The sequence below is a fragment of the Coenobita brevimanus genome, chromosome 26 (assembly GCF_032717465.1).
Source record: "Coenobita brevimanus isolate Jiangsu-jjx chromosome 26, ASM3271746v2, whole genome shotgun sequence".
Taxonomy (NCBI): domain Eukaryota; kingdom Metazoa; phylum Arthropoda; class Malacostraca; order Decapoda; family Coenobitidae; genus Coenobita; species Coenobita brevimanus.
In genome coordinates, this window is record NC_136979.1 from 25227051 (window position 1) to 25235613 (window position 8563).

Consider the following 8563-nt stretch of genomic DNA (forward strand, 5'->3'; position numbering starts at 1 on the left):
ATTGAGGCAATTGGACAAAATTCAAAATAAAGCCATTAGATTAATCAATAATCCTGCCATAACGCAGGACCTTCCTCCATTATCAGTATGTAGAGATGTTGCTTCTTTAGCATTATTTTATCAATATTTTTACAGTAAGTGCTCTGACGAACTGGCTTCAATTGTGCCTCCCCTTCACATTTTCTCCCGAAATACTCGGGCAGCTGGGAGCGCCCATGAACTCACACTCTCTCCCCTGTAATGCAGAACCTCTGCTTATCAAAATTCATTTATCCCCAGAACTACTACTACTCTGGAATTCACTTCCTGGGAGTTGCTTCCCACATACATTTAATCCATTCGAATTTAAATCCAATTGTTATAAGTATTTTATGAATGCAGGATGCCTTAGGCACATGGACCATATAAAGAAACATATTAATGTGTATAACCTAGACATTACATATCACTTTTGAATGGTCTTGTCCATTTGTCTGGTAGAATGTGGAGTCCCTTAAATCTGAAATCCCTTAAATTGAGGTTTGAGTGTATATCTGTCTATCTGTATTGATACCGCATGAGGAAAGGTGGTTGTCAGGTAGGAAAAATGGTAAAACAGTGTTCAGTTTCATTTTGTATGTTTCTTGTTCAATCTGTTATTTATCTACCTAATAATTTCTATTGAGACTGAAATACTGGCACTGGCAATGCTATAAGTCTGACAAATTTGAAATGTAGACCAAAGGTCATATTTTAGATGGACTGGGAGCCTTCGTAGCACATCTTTGCACTGTTCATCTTGTTATTGGCTTGTATGCTAGACAAGTCTTTCTAGTATTGATGTAGTTTACATCAGTAGTATACACTCAGTCCTCGTAAATCGCGTGTTCATAAAGCACGGATTTGTAAATCATGGCTAAGTGGCCGTCAGACTGCTGGCAACCTTAAATCACCCTGAAGTCATGAAAATCGTGGACCTAGGCACCCAAGTGGGCCTTTTCCGAGGAGAACCGTAAACCGCAACATTCAAACTGAAAATCGTGACCCAACAACCAATCACCGTGCATCCCTGGTGGCAAGTGTGCATACTAATGCCGCCATGTTGTTGTTTTTGTCCTGCCAGTCCACACACTACAGACCGTCACCATGGAGTACGAGAGCTACCTGCCTTTTTTGTGCAACTTCCCCCCTGCCTCTTACATGCCATGGCCCCTCCCGACCCCCAGATGAAGCGCTCTAAGCAGTATGGCATCAAAAAGCTGCCGCCGTTGTCGTACAGTCAACATTTGGAGCTCATTTGTCATGTTGAGAAGGGAGATAAGTTTTTAAAGCTGGCTAAAGAGTTTGGGAAGAACGAGTGCTGAGAGGTTCTAAGTTCTTCCCAACACCACCCCACTCCATTCACTGAAGCAATTGCATCATAGGATTAAGGTGAGATCCCTTAACATTGCTTATTTCTATTTATACATGCACTGAATATTCCTAAATTTGTATGTTTGTGTTTGATGGTGCCTAGATAGGTGTAGGTAGGGTGCTGTGGGGGTGGTTTGGTCAAAGTCCAGACCCAAATTAATTTTTCATATAAGAGTTATTATTCATAAATCACGGAATTCGTAAATCACGGCAGTGGTCCAGACCCAAATTGCTGCGATTTACAAGGATTGGCCCTACGTGTCAGCAAGTGGGTTGGTGGAGGGTTAGTGCCCCTCCCCATAAAACCAATAGCTCAAAGTCAAATGGCCACCCCATATGGGATTATGGCATCTGGCAATAGATAGATAGATAGAGTGTACTTATAACATCTAAGAATTTGGAAAATAAACTGATCTTGAATTAGGCTTTATATTTTTCATTATTTATTGGGTAAAAAATATCTTTCCCGGCTTTTATCCTTAGATTCTTTTTTCTTGCCCACCCCCAGAAAGCACATACAGTAAATCATTAAGCTAATGTAGTGAGGAACCCTTCAATGTAAAGTAAAAAATGACTTGCTATGATGATGTTATGCTTTATTATTTAATCACGAGTATAAACATTGCCCCCTCTTGGCTTATACCCATTTTCATTCCAATCCTGAGAGCTTGGTATGAAGCCAGTGAATATAAAAAAGAGATGAATCTGATCTTCAACTGTTCTCTTTCTCTCTCTCTCTCTCTCTCTCTCTCTCTCTCTCTCTCTCTCTCTCTCTCTCCCTCTCCCTCTCCCTCTCCCTCCGTCTCCCTTTATATTTCTTTTTGAAGGAATCATGAAATTATCATACAAAATGTAGGATACTGAAATGCTATCGTACATCATACTGACAGAGAATTTATCGTATATTTACAATATTTATCGTACATATGGCAACAGTGAGAGAGTGGCAGGACTGCAGGAGGCATTGGCGAGCCCCGGTGACTCACCAAGATGCCGCCTGTCAGGCTAGGCTATGTAGATGTTCGCGGACAGATTTGTGTTTGCAGAAGTACACTACTTCTGCAAGCGTAAAACTGCAAATTTGTGTAGAATTTGTTGCAAACACAAATCCGCAAACGAAATCACACTTCTGCAACTGCAGAATTAGCGGTTTGCGGAAGTGATTGTGGGAGTGCCCAGCTCTGATATGCACCACTGGAAGACTTTGTGGGCAGAGTGAAAGAAGAGTTCTTGGTAAATGTGGAAGCTTGCATGGAAAAGTTTGAGTGGAATGAAAGTGTATATGCCTGCAGAAGTGGATAAGAATGGCAGTGCTTAAGTGTGCAGAGGGGGTTGATGATAGCCAATACCCTTTTTAGGCACTAAATGATCCACAGGTATACATGGAGCGTGATGAGAAGGGTGGGTGGTGAACTGAATGGATGGAAGGCAATTATTGATTATGTGTGTGTGGATGAGAGAATGAGAAGGTATGTGATGGATGCAAAAGCATACGGAGGTTGGGGAAGTGGACTTTCTGACCACCACTTGGTGGTGGTGAAAGTCAAGGTACAAATGCGATGAATGAAAAAGAGACAAGGACAGGAGGAAGTAGTCCATACATGGTGGGTGGAAAGGTTGCAAGAGGATGGAAAAAAGGCAGAACATAAGACAGAAGTGAAGGAGTAATTGGGTAAATATGATTTTGAGCAGATGGGGGAGGTGGAAGATGTGTGCAAGATATTTGCAAAAGAAATCTATGCAGTGTGGTGTGTGAGTTGAAGAGATGACAAAAGAGGGTGCAAGGAACAGCACGGTGGAATGAAGGTGAGGCAAGGTGTGTCGCAAAAGTAGAAGGCATACAGTGAGTGGATGGGAAGCAGAGGCATGGAGGATGTTGAGAGCTGGAAGAGAGAGTTATATGTAGAGTGGAAGAGAGAGAGGTAAAAAGATTAGGAGGAGAGAGTAAGAAGAAAGTGGATGAAGAATTTGGAAGGAGTTTGAGTGTAAAGTGGAGGGAATGTAAGAAAATGTTCTGGATGGAGGTAATGAGAATTAGATAGGGTGATAAGGAAGATAGTAGGGGAGTGAAAGATAAAAATGTTAATTGATAGTGGAGAGGGAGAAAAAGTGATTAGATGGAAAGAACACTTTATGGAATTGTTAAACACAGAGAATGAAAGTACATGTTAAGCGAGTATAAGTGGCTGGGGAATGGCTGGGAGAAGAAGGGAGGTGAGATGGGTGGAGGAGATCAGTAGGGTGGAAGCAGTGGAAGCAATCAAGAATATCAAAATGGGGAAAGCCCAAGGAATTGATGGAGTGTGTGCTGAAATACTGAAGCATAGGGGAAAGACAGTAGTAAAATGTATATGGAAGATGTGCAGATTGGTCTGGGAGGAAGATAGAGTCCCAGAGGATTGGAAGTAAGTAATAATTATTCCCCTGTACAATGAAAAAGGGGGAAAAGAAGTGTGTGGTAATCATAGGGGCATTTGTCTCCTTGATGTAATTCAAAAAGTATATGGTAGGATACTTACTGACAGAGTTAGGGAAATAACAGAGGAATTAGTTGGAGAAGAACAAGGAGGTTTTAGGAAGGGAAGAGGTTGTGTAGATCAAATATTCATCCTTAGGTCTGTAGTGGAAAAGTTTCTTGAGAAAGGAAAGAAGTTGTATGCAGCCTTTATGGATTTGGAGAAAGCATATGACTGAGCGGATAGACAAGGAATGTGGACAACATTAAGAATATATGGAATAACTGAGAAGCTGTTAAATGCAGTGAAGAGTATGTGTGAAGATGCTAAGGCTGCAGTGCATGTTGATGAAGTGTGTGAATTTTTTTATCTGAATGTTGGATTGAAACAGTGATGTGTCATGTCTCCTTGGTTGTTCAGTCTGCATATGGATAGGGTTATAAATGAGATACAGGGCAGGGCAGTAGATGTTGAAGCAGCCCTAATGAGAGAGGGCAGTGATTGGAAACTTCCCTTTCTTTTGTTTGCTCATGATACTGTGCTGTTAAGGGAAGATGAAGGGGAACTGCAAGGCTTGGTGAATGAGTTTGGGAGAATGTAAGAAATGGAACCTAAAGGTGAATGTAGGGAAGAGTAAAGTTATGGTCTTCTGGAGATATGAAGTCATTGAATGAACAGTGAGGATGGATGATGAGGAAATGGAAAATGTGAGTGCATTTAAGTACTTCGGTAATGTGATGAGTAAGGATGGAAATTTGAAGGGTAAAGTGCTTGAAAGGGTACAAGAGGAAAGAAAGGTTGCTGGTTCTTTGAATGCAAGGAAAGCAGCAATAAGAAATAGGGAAGTGAACATGGAAGCAAAAAAGTTGCTGTATGACAGTATTGTGATATCAACTCTAATGTATGGAAGATAAGCTTGGACCCTGTTGGAAGGACACAAGTCAAGAGTGAAGGCAGTGGAAATGAGTTATCTAAGAGAAACATGTGGAGTTACATGGACAGACAGATTGTCAAATGAGAAAGAGAAGGAGCATTGTGGTGTTGATATGGATGTGACAGAAAGTGTCAGGAGAAATACACTGAAGTGGTTTGGCCATATGGAGAGGATGGAGAGTGAGAGACTAATGAGGAAAGTGTATGTGAGTGAGGTGGAGGGGAGAGAGGAAGGGGGAGGCTAAGGATGAGATGGAGGGATAGAGTGGGGAGGTATAATAAAGAGGACAATGTGAGATGGGGGGAGGGCAGCAAAATGGCGGGGGAAAGGGCGACATGGAGGTGATTTTTTTTGTGGTCACCCTTTACAGGATTAGGACATCTCATAATAGATATTCAGAAGTGAGCTTATGATACTAAGTGGACGAATTGGAGAAGACAAAGGTGTTGAAGCTATAACTTGTTAAAATAGAAATGAAGGCAGAAGCACCACTGATCATATTATTGTATCTACATTGCTTTTCCCAGCCATTATAAATTTTAGTGTGGATGTGTATGATACTTGTTTTCAGATGTACACTGTCCAATTTTTGTTGAACTCATGGTTCAACAGAGAAGACAGGCAGAGGAGGATGACAATAAGTGCTCAGCCCCCAGTGCAGGTGGGAGGGTCTTGGAGAGAATGATTTTTGAATGGGATAAAGACAAGGCAGAAAGGTTATCTTACCATGGGAAATTATGATCACAGTAACCAACTGGAGAGCTTAAACTTCCTGTCAGAACTTCAAAGCCAGCAAAAGATGGATGGAACTTGTAACCAGCTGCAAAATGTATTCATAAGTGCAGCAGTAGATAATGGTATCTATACAACACAAACATGGTAAGATGAAACCCTAAACTGATTCAAAATCGTGGTTTAACAAGAAATGTGAAGTTAAGTAAAATGAGCTCACGAGGCTCAAGAATAGACATAATAAGAGACTGAGAAATGTAAATGGAAGGCAAGAGGAAATACAGGTAGATTACGGAACATTTAAGGTTGATAGTAAGAGGTGCAAGAGCTTTGTTGGACAGAAAGCAAAAAAATATCATTTTAGCCTAAACCAGAAACTTAGAGCCAACAAATGTAACGATGGTAAAGAATAATTGAAGGTACTGGTACTAAATGGCAATAAACAAAACAGACTGCATAGTAATATCCCACTACAGGAATTTGCTGATCATTCCAAGGCAATAAGTAACATAACTAACAGTACTAATAAGACAGTAGCTAAGGAAGACTATGAGCCAAGGTTTATAGTTCACTCAGTAAATGAAGATTTAAACAAACCTTTTTCCAACAAAGAAATGAAGCAAACAGTTAAAGGACTAAAAAAATAATAAAGCCTGTGGTATAGACCAAATTACTGCTAAGTGAATTCCTTAAGACCAGTGTGCCTGAATTAATAACCTTATTTACAAATTTAGTTAATACTCCCCAAGACAATGGTATAGTACCTGCTGACTGGTGTGTAGGACTTGTACTTTTAATCTTCAAAAATAAGAGATCTGAGAATAATCCAGACAACCACAGAGGTACAGTATTACATTGTTAAGCTGTCTAGGGAGACTATTTACAGTAATAACATATAACCGAATATCAGCTTTCCTTACAGTAACTGGTGCTATTGGAGATGAACAAGCACGATTTTGAGAAACTTTCCCCACAATTGAGCATGTATTTGTCTTGCACTGTGTCATCAACATTTATCTAAGTAGGAAGCAGAGGCTATATTGTGGATTCATTGATTACAAGAAAGCATTTGACTTTGTTGACAGAGTGTCACTCTGGAAAAATTACTAAACTGCAATATAAATGGAAAAATAATGGAAGTACATATACAATTTGTATAAAAATGCAAAGTCATGTATCATGGTGAACTAATAAGTACCAGATTGCTTTCCATGCAATGCAGGAGTCTGACAGGGTGAAAATCTGTCACCATTGTTATTTGCTATCTACTTAATTTTTTTTTTTTTTTTTTTTTTTTTTTAATGTGTCCGACTCTGGGCATAGGCTTCACAGCCTGCTATCAAGGCCCAGCAGTCCTCCTACATACCATACACCTCTACATGTCACCACTTCGGCGCTAACACCCACCGTCCATATTGAATACATGCTAGGGCTGTCTCATACAGGACTGGTGTATTGGTATTAGCGGGGGTATTTTTACAACATGTCGGCGGGTCTTCTGGTAGATCAGTAAAGCCTGATTTAATGAAATTCAAATCCTTAAACTGTTCCCTGCCCCAGCCGGGATTCGAACCTGGGTCTGTCAGGACTGCAGGCCACCTCTCTACCGACTGAGCCACCGCCTTCCCCAGAGGATTCGAACCAGCGCTAGCAACTGCGTGAGTACAGCAGCTTACCAGACGTCATGTATCCCAAACAGGGTGGCTAAGGGCTTAGAGTTAATTGTTTTACAGGAAGGGGCACTAATCCTCCACCAACCCCACTTGACACGTAGGGAGAACATTATGCCAACAGCATCTGGTGTGCCCAGGCGGTCACTCATCCAAGTACTAACCAGACCCAACGTTGCTTAACTTCGCTGATCGGACGGGAAGCGGTGTACTCAACGTGGCATGTAATTACTATAAAGCCCTTGAAAAATTGAAAAAGAATGCACTGGCATATCTTAGGGACCAGGACAGTGGAATCTTCCTTAGGTTAAATGTTCTTCTGTATGCTGATGATACTACTGTTATGGCTGAATCATGTACTCTACTGAACTGCAAAATGCATTACATGGGGTCTATGAATAGTGTAACATATGGAAGCTAACTGTTAATGCTGTACTAGTAAGTCTAAAACAGTTGTATTTGGAAGGGGCAGAGTCAGTCAAGCTTGTAACTTCACATTTGGTGATGACCACATGGAAAATGTTGATTCTTACATATACAGTATCCCTCAATCATCCAATGTAATTCAGCCAACCCCCATACCAAATTATGCGAAATGCTGGATATTGTGATGGTACCCCCAATCAGCTATCCATTCGACATTTAAGGTAGCCAGATAATGAGTCACCTTCCTAAGCTGTCTCGACCATCCATCCTAATAATATTCCAACATTATCATACATGAGTAAATTATTAAAGTCAGGCATAAAATACAATACCTTACAGTACAGTACTGATACAGTACACATTCAGTGAAAGCTCAAATTTCTGTGTTCGGAACATTCGGTTTTCGACATCTGGGCTGTGACTGAATGATACAGTGGTATGGTAATACATAAAATTATCCATACAACAACTCCCATTTAAACAGTGAGCATCCAGTTGCTAGCGAGCAAGCCACAGGTAAGCAGGAGTGAGTCTACCCCCACCCAAACCTCCCATTCAGTAAGGCGCAGTGGAGTTTGGTGAAGTGACTGATAAGGAAGGGAAGCCACCACCAGAGAGATACTCTTGTTTGTTTATTCTTATGTCTGTTCTTGTGTGTATGTGTGAAAGAAAGAGTATTAATACAAACAGTAATGTATTTCAATAATAAATCAGTATAGTAGTACAGTACTTGTGTTTTGTTTCAATTGCATTAATCATGATTTTGGACTATTCATGCACCCCTTCACACCACACAGCCCAGATAATCAGGCTATCACTGTAGAAGTAATACAGTACATAATATAATCATATTGTACTCACCTAGAGTTAACATCAGTGGAGGGTAGAGCAGCACACAATACAGTACGGTGTACTCAATCGCATATTGTCTACTGGCAGATGGCTCTCACAAC

The 8563-nt window shown here is 40.7% G+C and overlaps 1 pseudogene; it reads right to left on the reverse strand.

The window, feature by feature from the left end:
- Positions 1–7299: 7299 nt before the first annotated feature.
- Positions 7300–7416, reverse strand: LOC145394266 (5S ribosomal RNA; annotated as a pseudogene).
- Positions 7417–8563: the final 1147 nt, after the last annotated feature.